This window comes from Miniopterus schreibersii, assembly GCF_964146895.1.
Source record: "Miniopterus schreibersii genome assembly, chromosome: 13".
Classification (NCBI taxonomy): Eukaryota; Metazoa; Chordata; class Mammalia; order Chiroptera; family Miniopteridae; genus Miniopterus; species Miniopterus schreibersii.
The window spans coordinates 53,055,254-53,068,623 of NC_138113.1; positions in this window are offsets into that span (position 1 = coordinate 53,055,254).

Sequence of the window (13,370 nt, forward strand, 5' to 3'; positions counted from 1 at the left end):
GCAGGCAGGGGGAGCTCAGGATTGAGCTCCAACCCCTTTGGGACCTCTAAGAAGCAAAGCGTTGTCCACCTACAAATGGGAGCCTGAGTTATGTATCTCCCAGCCCTGACCCCACTGCTTGAAGGCCGCTCCCAGGGGTGCACGCCCCTGCACCCTGGGCTCGCTTGTACAAACACTGAGCCGGTGTCTGTGTCTGGGAGCAGACCTGGGCGCACAGGCATGGTGTGCCCTTTAGGCCGGATGCTGGTGGTGCAAGATGGGTCCGAATGGCAGGAAAGTGAGTTCTAGTTCATGCGTTCGAAAGAGCTGGCTTAGACACATTCAAACATATGTTTTTGTCATATGTACTTCTTGTGAATACATAAAAGATGAAAATAAATCAGTTAGGGTAACCCTAAAATGCCCTTGCACGAAGAGGCCCGCTCGGACGCCAAGTTCTGCCAGATTTGATGCTGCACTTCCCTGGCCCAGCCGGGAGGTGGCAGGCAGTGACAAGCTGGACCCAGCTGGGAGGTGGCAGGCAGTGACAAGCTGATCGCAGTTGCCCGGCCTGCAGCGACCCCGACACGCACCAGCCTCAGAGATGTTAACAAGGTGGGGAAACCCGCGAGCACCTGGTGAAATGCGGTGGTTCTACCCCTCAGGGGATGGAGGTGCATCGTTATTGTAACTTGACCGCTCTAGCTTTTAACTTTGAAAGCAGATCATTCACTCTGAATCTGCCCATCCACATTTAAAATGCTGGAAACACCAACTGGCTCGTAGGAAAAATGCTGCTGCTGTGCCTCCTATACCTATTAAAGCAAATACAGGTGTTTTTTAAAATAAGAAACCAACACTCCTCTTTTCTAAGTAACCTTCTCTGAGATGGTGATTAAAAAATTAAAGAAACATTTCAAAATACATTATCTATTTCATAAAAAGTTTTAGTTTGTAACAAGTTAAATAAATCCCTTGCCTTTGAGCAAATGTTATAGGAGAGATTAACAGGCTTGCAACTTTTTGTTCTATCCTGGGACCTGAGGGATCCAAATGAGATAGTGTCTCACACACACACACACACACACACACACACACACACACACAAACACTAAAACAAACTATACTGTGCTGGGCTATGCTGTAACTGAGTAACTAAATCAAAGTCAGGGGAGATCTGGTGGTTCCCAAAGGCTTTCTGATTCCCAGTGTGACTGGGAAGAAAATGTGACAAGCCCAGTACACTTGGCAGTTATATTTCCTAATGCAAATTAATGTATTTCCCAAACTGTGCGCTGAGGTGCCTCAGTTCCCTCGGGAAGCTATGGGAGCAGAATATTCTAAGGTTCCAAGGGAAGCACAGCAACACTGCACACTGACGGAACACCACAGGAGCTACTAGCTCTGAGGAGTTCACGGTCAACATTAACCTCATTACACTCCTATTTTTTGTTGTTCATCTTTACCAGAGGGTATTTTTTCCATTGATTTTCAGAGACAGAGGAAGGGAGCGGGGAGAGAGAGAAACATCACTGTGGGAGAGACACACATCCATTGGTTGCCTCCTGGCCTTGCCCTGACCGGTGCTGGGGATCGAACCTGCAACCCAGGTACATGCCCTTGACCAGAAATCAAACCCGAGACCCTTTGGTCGCCGAGCCAACACTCTAACTGCTGAGCCACACGGGCCAGGGCTCATTACAATCCTTTGGATGATGTCATATCTTTCCAGAGCTGCGGTTTAGCAGTTGCTGTGATAAAAGTAGGCACAGCTCCAAAGTCAGCATGGAGCAGGAAATGAGAGTGGCAGTGACTGCTCAAATGTCACAGCTGGATAAAAGTGTGCGGAGTGCAACAGGCACAGCACCCACATCACATTAATAAGTGATAAAGTAAGCGTATTGTTTTTCTTCCAATTTATATATATATATTTTCAAACGGCTAAAAGTTTTGGGGACATAAATGCTTATTAAGTTGTTTGGCCTTAACTACTTAACAAAAGAGACCGTTCGATATTTCTTTTGGCTTTAGGGGGCAACAGTGAAAAAACTTCCAAGCTATGAGCCAATGGAAGCTGGGAACCTCTACGTTGATAAATTGGCATTCCAGTTTGTAATTAACTCTGAAATTATTTTGGTGGGTACAGATGCATCACTGGGACTTGATTACCTAACAAAGGATATTCTTGAGTATGTCAGGCTGCAGGCTGCACCCTGAAACCTGAGATGACTCCAAATTCCCCCAACAGGACCGACCTTCATGGAGCCAACAGCTTCCCCTTTGTCATCACCTGCTGCAGAGCTGGTGACTTCCCCTGGTGCCGTTCGAGTGCTTAACCTCCCTGGGCTCGGATTTCTTGTCTAGAAAGGATCCCACTCAAATGGTTATTGTGAGGATCGAACGAGCTAAGATTTGTCAAGCACTTACAATAGTTCACCGATGTTTTATTGTTGATGTAATAATAACAGTAATTGTCATCAGCATTGTCATCATTGCCACCAGCATCCTATTTTCTGGAGACATCAAGGTTCTGGCATCATGATAGGTTTGCTCGTTTGAGATGACTTGCTAGGTCCTAATGCTTGTGACTATGAGCTGGGTCTCATGTAACCCAGGAACTCTTCAGGTAAGTGTGTCCATGTAACTTGGGGAAAATGTTTTTGTTTTTTGTTTTTTTAAAAAATTTTTTAAATTAACATTTTATTGGGGTGACATTGGTTAATAAGATCATGTAGGTCGAAAAAGTCTTAAATTGCACCTCTTAGCATTCTTATTTGGGGAGTTTCACACAGCTGTCCCGTCCTTTGTATCCCCACCAGCACATAATCCTCATTGCATAAAGCACTTTCTTTCTGCTCTTTTTTGTTTTTCTTAGGATGCTGAGAAATACCCATCTCTCTCTCTCCAACTTACCCTTTGCTGCTTGGTGTCCTAGTGAGTCAAAGCCTCAGTAGAAAGCACACGAGGCTTCTCTGTTCTCACCGTGTGACACACTGATCCCTCTCCCCGCCTGGAGGAAGTGCTGATTTTTGCATGATTTTCTCTATCTAGAGTCTCTCGCTTGACAGTTGAATGAGTTATCTCACAGTGCTCCTCGGCCCCCTTACTGGGTGCCCCCCCTATATTGCAGGAATGCCATCAACATGCAGAGTGAGGGGGGATTTGAGCAACATCGGGCCAAGTGCTGGGCTGTGCAGCCTCTGGGCCATTCCTGTTCCCTTCCAGGATCGGGAATGTGAATTTTTAGAATAATGCACGGCTCGCAGAGGCAGGCAGCCACATTCAGAGAGGGAAAGCTGAAGGCCACTGGGTTCGAGGCACAGTTTTCATTATGCTAAGTGGGTATGAGAGGGAAATAGACTCAGACAGGAGCAGGGCATGGAGCAGAGTGAAAGCTCCCTGACCTCAGACTCCCTGCGGCGTCTGGTTCAATCTCTGCCAACTTGCCTGGGCAGGGCCTGCTGCTCACATTCTGCCCGACGTGCTCTTGGCAGCGAGAGGTCTTGAGAGACTGAACTTTTAGTGTTAGCGGTTACGTTTTCATGCTTATCAGAAAACCACGAAGGAGGGCTCTTCAAAATGAATGCTGCGTCACGTAGGATCTGCCTCCCCTGATCTTGTAACATGCTACGGCTTATGTCCAACGGATGAAGTTCCCTCAGCGCTTCCCCAGTCTCATCCCCAACCCAAAAAGCACATAATCCAAGGGAAGAAAAAAAGGAAGGGAGGGAGGCAGGGAAAGAAAAGGGGAGGGAGAAAGAGGGGAGGGAAGACTGGATGACGTTTGGAGGCCCTGAGCGGGCAATTATTTCTAAGTTAGTGAGTTTGTCTCTTCTCTTAGGCAGACAGAACAGTAGGCGGGTAAGAAGCTACGCCTTTTTAATTCACAGCTTTCATCTGTTTGGAAAGGATCAACCAAAGGGAAGGTTTCGTTCATTTCCGATTGCTCGCTGGAGTAGGAGACGTCTGGACAGGGTTCTTGCATGATCGAAAGGCTCCATGCTCCGTGTTTGACCCTGTGGTTCTAGGAAACGCTTTAAAATGGTATTATCTTTTATTGATAAGGGTTTGCTACTGGGTGCATATAAATGGTTACAGAAGCAGAGAAATCCACTAAGAGCCCTGAGGGCCCTGGAAGGTGCCTAGCACACAGGGTCCTCTTGTAGAGACAGCAGGCCTGCTGCGTAAGCGCACGAGACCACGGGGAAACTCACGGGCACCCAGATGAACAACTGCTAAGCAGGGCCTCATGCAACTTCTTTATTTTTTTTAAATATATCTTTATTGATTTCAGAGAGAGGAAGGGAGAGGGAGAGAGAGAGATAGAAACATCAATGATGAGAGTCATTGATCGGCTGCCTCCTGCATGCCCCCTACTGGGGATCGAGCCCACAACCCGGGCATGTGCCCTGAATGGGAATCGAACCTCCGTCTCCTGGATCCTAGGTTGATGCTCAACCGCTGAGCCACACCTGGCCGGGCACAGGCAACTTCTGGCTGCATGAGTGGCTACGTGATGTCAAGTAGCTGCTGCTTGGGGCCTGCAGAACATCACGGCAGGGCCAGGCATCATGAGGCTGGTCTGAAAGGTGCATAATGAACTGGCCTTTTCCTAGGGAGAAAGTGTCTTTTTATGAGATTTTTCTCCAGGTGTGCAAAATAGGTGTGTTTCCCTGGAGCATCTGATCCCATGTTAGCAACGAGGCATAAAGAAACACAGGATGCTGAGTGGATGCTAGGCCCACAGGTGGAGCTGATGCAGAATGTTTTAGCCACAAGATCTGGGCAGAAACCAGTGCCTGTCCTGTGATTTAAGGGTGTGCATTCTAGAGCTAGAGTCCCTCGGTCTGAATGTTACCTTTGCTACTTAGTAGCTGTGTGGCTTTGGACAAGTTACTTAACTTTTCTGAGCTTCAGTTTCCTTAACTGTAAAATACAGACAATAATAGTATGGACCTCACTGGGCTGTTATAAAGGTTTCTATTATAATTATAATACAAATTAATATTTGTATCTTACTTAGGACAGGGTCTCACACATAGTAAGCTCTAGGCAAGTGCTTATTAAGGGAACTCATGCATCAGACCTGGAGTTCCAGGTGCCACAACCCATCACAAACCAAGTGGCGTAAACAACCACCTTTTTATTAGGCTCACACGTTTTGTGGATCAAGACCCAGTGGGAGTGGCTTGCCTTGCTCCACAATGTTGGGGGTCTTGGTGAGGAAGACTCAGAATGCTGGGAGGGATTCATGTGGCTGGGGTCCTTCACTCACATGTCCAGGGCCAGGCAGGAGTGGCAGGAAGGCCGGGTTCAGCTGGGCCCAGCGGCCAGAGCGCCTGCGCATGCTGTGGTCACAGCCTGGCTTTACACATCCTGGTGGCTGAGTTCCCAGAGTAAGTGTTTCAAAAACATGTGAAAGAGCCAGAAGGAAGCTATGTAGCCTTTTGTGCCTGAGCCCCAGATGTCACAGGCACTCTCATTACCCTATACTGGTTGAAGCTCTCACCAGCAGGCTGAGATTCAAGGGGAGGTGACATACACTCCACCTCTCCGTGGTACTGATGGGACAGGAGAGCCCCCACAGCCCCGTCTGCTTTGGGAGTCCCATGTGCGCTGCTAGAGTGGGCAGTGCTGCCACCTCAGGCGACTTCCAGAGGAGCAGAGCCCTGGGGTGACTCTGGGCACCCCCACCGGGTGGGCCTGATGGAAAGGACTCTAAGAATCGGTGCCACTTTGCATAGGGACTGTGGTGCAGGACTCTGAAGTGACTGGCAGGGCCACAAGGCCAGGACCTGAATCTTGCTCTCCATCTCCTGCCTTCCAGCACCAGGGCTGATGTACCCTGTTACCTAACTCGGTGCTGGGCTGCTATTCTTAGCCACTGGGCTTGCCTGTGCTCCGTGGTTTTAATTACAGGCTGTTATTTCATTTTTTAAATCAGCAATAGGATTAAGGGTTCTGTCATTTTAAAAGCCAAGCTCCTGACCTGAAAACTCGTCCGTGAATCAGAGGACAGATGTTCCCATGGTGCTGGTTAAAAATAGGAGCTATGGAAAAAGTGACAGAATGTGATGAGTGTCACTGAGGTGCAGTTACATTTACTGTAAGTTCGAACTTCGGGAAGAGTCTATTCTAGGCAGAGAAGCTCTCCGGAGCCTGTGACACGGGAAACCCCAAGCCTTGGCCAATGGCTGCTTTTGTGGTCTGAATTTTTATCGTGTGTATTGTTACGGATTGTTCTTGGTGTCCTTCTTACCAGGGCTATTTGAAAGGACCATGTCACTCCAAAGGAAAAGAAGAACCACAGAGTTCACTTTCTTTTTTTTTCCTTGAACCTCACCTGAAGATATGTTTTTATTGACTTTTTTAGGGAGAGAAACGTCAATCGGTTGCCTCCCGTACATGCCCCAAACAGGGATCAAACCTACAACCTAGGTATGTGCCCCGACCAGGAATCGAACTCACAACCATTTGGTGCACAGGACAACGCTCCAACCAACTGAGCCACCCGGCCGGGGCTAGTTCACTTTCAATCTCAGAATGTAGCTTTTCCATTGTTCTCACAAGGCAATGTTTCTGTATTTCTATATGCTGTATATCTATTAATCTGTATATCTATATGCTTCTGTATATCTACATGTCTGTATATTTCCTGCCTTAGCAGTCAAGTGCTGGATTGGACGTATTTGAAAGGCAGGGCTTAATTTTTGTGTGTGTGACAATAGCTTGTTTTTCTGATTTTAAATCAATACATTCTTGCCATATAAAAATTTTTAAAATATACAAAGAAAGTAAACTATCCTATAGTTTACACTGAAAGTAGACTTTCCTCTAGCCACACACTGTTAACACTTTGATGAATATACTTTGAAATCACAGTCTTTTTGTGGATTTAGAGATAGTTCTAACTTTTTTATTGCTGATGTTAAATATATTCTACACCTATTTTTATGATAATACACAGTTACATTATGTAATGGCAAACACATTCCAAAGGATCAGTACACCATAACTTATTTAATAATGACACTAGGTCTCATAGTGAGCCAAGGAAAATTTGGCCCATAGCTAAAAATTATTCTTTTACATTATTGAAAGACAAATGATTTCACCTTTATATATATCTACCATGCTTTTTTTTTTTTTTATCTTCACCTGAGGATATTTTTTCCATTGCTTTTCAGAGATATCAGAAGGGAGAGAGAGAAAGAAATATCGATGTGAGAGAGACACATCAATTGGTTGCCTCCTGCATGCGCCCTGACCAGGGCCGGGGATCGAGCCTGCAACCGAGGCATGTGCTCTTGGCCAGACTCCAACCCTGGACCCTCAGTCCACAGGCCGATGCTCTAACCACTGAGCAAGCCGGCCAGGGCTATATCTACCATGCTTTGATGAACGTGTTGTACATTCAGCTCCTGCACCCACAAGGTCCCTGGCTCATAGCAGGCACTCAGAAGACCTTTGCTGGAGCAAAAGGAAATGCCCTATGGAATTAAGCGGATTTTATTGGGTCCACAATGGAGACTAGTCACCAGTAGGTGTCATGATGTATCAAACAAAATGTGGCCTCTTAGACAAAAATTATGCTTTCGCTATATTCATTTTCATGCATGCCTTCACTCTGTCCCCGGGCGCGCTGGGTCTGCTGCTCGCGGGCACTGTGCTGGGTGCCCGGAATCCTGGGTGGGAAGGAAGCCCCAGCAGGAGCTGAGAGGGGCAAAGCCCTGGAAGACACACAGGACGGGCACCTGGTCACACCGGAGAAGTCCGGGATGACTTCTCCAAGGGGTGGCCTCCAAAACTGTAATTGAAAAATAAAAAATTATTTAAAGTAAAAAAGCAAAGAAAAAGGAGTCTTGAATACGGACAGGTAAGAGTTCAGCTCATTATTTGTAGAAACACTTTCTCTTAGGAGATTCAGGACAGAAGGGTGGCCCAAAGCAGGTCGGGGCTCTCGCTGAGGGCTAAGCTTTTCGCCTTGTCAGACTGGGGCAGGGTTCAATTCCATTTCTCTCCCCCCAGCTGGACATGGCTGCAGTTCAGAGTTTAGATTTCCGAGTTTTCATGCTTTCACCAAGACTGCACTGACGTTCGCCTTGCTGGGCCCTGACCTCTATTAGGAAGGAGTGGAAATCGGCCGAGTTGGGGCCTGGCGGTCAGGGCTGGGCTGGGCCAGGATCCAGGTGATTGGTTGAAACACGGTGCCCTCCAGTGAGAATGAACCTGAGGCCTGGTCCTGCGAGGGATGGGCACCGTGATGGGTGCAAGTAAATGGGTTGGTGGCTTTGAGGGCCTGGGCTCGGGCCTGAACCTCAAAGCAGATAAATTCACTCCTGGGGGCCTGTGCCAATGGGTGGACTGCAGACTCCCGAGGGAGCTCCTGCCCTGGAGCCCCGAGTATCAGTGATGGGGTGCTGCTTGAGCTACTGGGGAGACCCAGCTGCCTTTCCTGGGTGGAAGCCGAGCCTTTTGGATAGGACGAAGCCTGCTCTTAGTCCCTGCAGCAGAGCCTTTGGCCAGAGCCCTGCACCCCTGGCTGGAACGTTCCTGACAGGATGCTCACCCAGGCTCTGTGGGAACTTTCCCAGTGCCAGAGAGCTCACCAAGACAGCCCATCCAAGTTGGTGCATGTGGTTCTTGTTTAAAAATTGTAGTAAAATATACATAACATAAAATTTACCTTTATTTTATTTTATTTTTTTTCCATTTGCAAGTGCACAGCTCTGTGGCATTACGTACACTCACATTGCTGTGCAACTATCCCCACCATCCCTCTCCAGAGCCTTTTATCTCCCTAAACCGAAACTCTGTGCTCATTAAACACTCTAACTCCTCTCTCCTCCCAGTCCTGGCAACCACCATTGTGCTTCCTGTCTCTGAATTTTACTAGCCTAGGTTCCTCATGCAAGTGGAATCGTACAGTATTTGTCTTTCTGTGACTGGCTTATTTCACTTAGCACAATGTCTTCAAGGTTCAACCATTTGTAGCATGTGTCAGAGTTTCCTTCCTTTTTATGGCTGAATAATATTCCATTGGATGTGGAGACCACATTTTGTTAATTCATTCATCTGTCGGTGGACCTTTGCATTGTTCTCACCTTCTGGCTGTTGTGAATGATGCTGTTATGAACATGAGTACAGATATCTGAGTCCCTGTTTTCAATTCTTCGGGATATAAACCCAGAAGCGGAGTTGCTGGATCATAAGCTAGTTCCATTTTCAATTTTTTGAGGAAACACATACTATTATTTTCCACAGCGGCTACCCCATTTCCCGTTCCCACCAACAGCGCACAAGAATTATAATTTCTTCACATCCTCGCCAACATGGGCCATTTCCAGTCGTCCACATAGTTCCTTCAGTTGAGCTGAGATCCAACACCCTTCAGTGTCCTAGCACAGCTCCCAGTTGCAAGATCTGGAACTATAACTAAGTCTGGCCTTCACTCTGCTAGAAAGCCACTCATGTATTCCTGGAAAGTGCTCCAGATGGCCTGTGTCCTCTGGGAGGTCCCTCAGGACTGGGGACAGATCACCCAATGTAATCTGACCCCCACAGAGTGATAGAGAACCACAGCTTCCTTTGTCCTGGACACTTGACTTATGCTTTTTACAAAATTGCACGTGTTTTGCCAACAACTTGGCATGTGCTGGCTCATAAGGAGCTGTATCAATGAAGACATCCCGCCTTTCAAACAGGAGCCCTGTTAGACCAGGCAACTTCCCAGCCCTCCTGATACAATTGACTAATGCGAATGTCAGCACCATCAAATGCCTCACTTACTAAAAACTCCGTATTATAATTCTCTGAAGTTGGAAATGAGAGAAGTTGTTCCACATCAAATCAAGTATAGTAATTCTTAGCATATGCTTGCAGAGGGCTATGAAATGTTACCATGATTAATTCTTGAAGTTCAAACATCCCTAATCTTTGCTTACAGATTGTAGCATAGATTGCTAGTTACCTTCCAATATCCAGTTCTCCCTCTGCATTAGTTACTCAACTGTATAATTACATGTTTGAGCCTCTCTTGCAACTAGGTGTGGCCATGTCATGAAGCTTTAAGACAGTAATTTGTAAGCCCTGTGCTATGTGGATCTTCTGAAAAATCTCCCTTTTCTTCTTCTGCCCTTCTGTCTGGAATGTAGCCGCAACACAGGAGATCGAGAACCACCCTTGGCCGTGAGTTTGAGGTTTTCTGGGCAAGCACTGTCTGTTGACCTTCCTACTAGCAATAACAGTAATTAGAATAGGCACCCTTTTAAAAAAGTCTTCATCAAAGCAAAATTCCCAGCACCTAAAAAATGAGTGGCGTGTGATAAAGGCTCATGGATTGAATGGGTGCTGAATGAATAAAATGAATGAATAAATAAGTTTACTCCAGACTGTGTAAAACACTGATCTCATCAAGTCTTCACAGGGGATTTTCAGCCATCAGTAGGCAAATGCAAGTTCTCTGATTTTATCACAAAATCAAACTCTTGATTAATTCAGATCACATTACTCCTTATTAGCTTCGCTTTCCTCCCCCAGATTTGTCAGAAGCTTTTTCTTACTGCTCTCCAATGTTCTCTTCAAACAAAACATTTTCAAATCTATTTTCCTAATAACTCTTCCCAATATTTTTCTGCTTAGCAACTTTGAAATTCTTTCAGTTTTCAAGGTCATGGTATCTATTTGTGTGTGTGCTGTTAAATGCAGGCAGTATTTTGTGACTTAATCTTAGGCGTTGTCTCAAGTCTACAAGAATCACCCGAAATGGTGTCATATGACATTCCCAGGACTTCAGGTGATATTGTTATTAGGAATGCAGCAGCTACTCCCCAAGGGTTTAACTAGACACTTTACTGAAACTGAACTCCATCAGCTCTTTTCCCATTCCACGGTGGCGTCCCGCATTTCAACATATTGCCCATTCTTGATACCAAACCTTACTTATATCTTTTAAACTATTAAATTAAATATTAATTATCCCTGTTTTCCTAATTTTTGAGGTGACAGTTCCTTCCTGCTATCCTTTTAACAAAGGAGAACATTATTTCTGGTCCCTTTTTTGCACCTTATGTGATTAATTGCTTATAATTTTTTTTTTTTAATCCTCACTAGAGGATATTTTTTCCACTGCTTTTCAGAAAGAGTGAAAGGGAGGGAGAGAGAGAGAGAAACATTGAAGTGAGAGAGATACATCAATTGGTTGCCTCCAGCACAAGCCCCAACCAGGCCAGGGACTGAGCCTGCAACCGAGGTTCGTGCCCTTGGCGGGAACTGAACTTGGGACCCTTCAGTCCTCCTGCCGATGCTCTAACCACTGAGCCAAACTGGCCAGGGTAAGTGTTTATAAATTTTTATACCTTTTGCAATTCCATGTCTTTTTTTTTTTTTTTTTTTTTTACTTATCTCCAAAAGCTGTTGCTATTTCTCTTAACCATTTGGGAGAAATGATCAGCCTCATCTTTTACTTTTGTGACATACTCATTTGTACTTGAACTGCTTGGTTTTGGCAGAAGTTTCTTCTCAATTTACCCACTTTTGAGGGAAGATACTGTTTGGTTTCTGTCAGGCAAACTGAGAGCTTTTTTGAAGTGTAGACTTCCCGACACGTTACCCTCTCCTTCCCAGAGTAGTTTTCCAAGCAGAAGCCTGTTAAAATAGAGACAGGCAGAGGCCATCAGACCAGCTTTTCCTAGAGCTCTCCCTACCAGAACCATCTCTATGGCCTCTCGGGTCCCCTCTCCCCCCTGCTTTTCCATGGCCCCTAGGCTCACCTCTTGGCTAGAGCCCTGCGCCTCCTGCCCCTGCCCTCTGCCCCCTGTCCCTTGCCCCCTCCCCCTGCCCCCTGCCCCCCTGCCCCCCTGCCCCCTGCCTCTTTGGGGCCCATCTCCCTTCATTCCCCTTCTCCTCTAGCTTCAAACACATTTTATCTCCATTGGCTCTGACCCTTTAACTTAGAAATATACTCACACTCTTTTCTTCTTAAAATAAAAAATCCTAACAGTGTATTTTCCTCTAACCACCACATCTCTCAGCCGGATGTTTGGGAAAAGGAGCCCCCAGCGCCTTCTTCAGTCTCTCGCCCAGTCACTTCGCCCACTGCCTGCCACCCTGCTGGCTCACTTTCCCGACCACCGGTTCCCATAGCCAGTGGCATCCATACCTTTCCTGCCCGCAGCACAACAATTGACTCTGTTCGGGAAGTTTATGTATGGAGTGCCCACCCCCAGGCACTGGATAGGCACTGCCATAGCGGAGATGAAAGGCAGGTGTGACCCCCCTCCCTTGTGGGGCTCAGCTGCTCGGCCATTCCTGGTGACACTCAGGCTCCCTGACCTCAACTGCTCACCTTCGTAGGCCTCACTGAAGTGCCCTGAAGTCTCCTTATTCCCCAAGTCTCCTTTTTTCTCTTTTTTCTCATGAATACACATCTTCTCAAAGCAATTCCTTCTGTACCCATGGCTTCAGTTACTTCCTATATGCTCTAATGATATAATACAATTTTAAATGTTTTATTGAACATTTTCATTTTACATTGGATATCGCACTTACTAAAGCTACGGATTCTAAGTTTCGCCATGAAAGTAATCACAAAATATGGGATATTCTTAGCACGTCAAGTTTAAGAAATTTTTTAAATTACATTTTGGGCTTGATTTAACGTGTGCTGTTTTCAAAAATATAAGTTGGGATGTCACTAAACAAACTTCACACAAAGTGGTTTATATTCACCTCTCAACCAGAGACTCCATTTCAATGTTCCACTAACAGAGCCCAGACTTCCCTTCCTCCGCACCCCTGTTCCTCTTCCTGCGTTCTATTTCCAAGAGAAAGTCACTGCTATCCACCCAGGCCCCCAGCCAGAGTCCTGGCTGCCATCTGTGCCTCCCCTCTTCACCTCTCTCTAAATGTGGTCACCAAGTACTTCTATTCTCCCTCTCAGACGATCTCAAATCCTTTCCTGTTACTCCAGTTGCTGCCACTGCCCTTAGTTGAAACCCCCATTTCTCCCCAGAAGAATACAAATGTCTTTTATTTATTTATTTGTTTGTTTGTTTATTTAAAATATATCTTTATTTGATTTCAGAGAGAGGAAGGGAGAGGGAGAGATAGAAACATCAATAATGAGAGAGTCATTGATCAGCTGCCTCCTGCACGCCCCCAACTGGAGACTGAGCCCACAACCGGAGCATGTGCCCTGACGGGGAATTGAACCATGATCTCCTGCATCCTAGGTCGATGCTCAACCACTGAGCCACGCTCGGCCAGGCCAAATGTCTTAACTGGTCTTGTTGCTTGCCTCAATCTGCCTTATTGTCCAGAGTGATCTCACTACAAACCACCTGATGGTGACTCCTCAAATTCGTATCACTCAATTGGTCTATGTTTCCAGG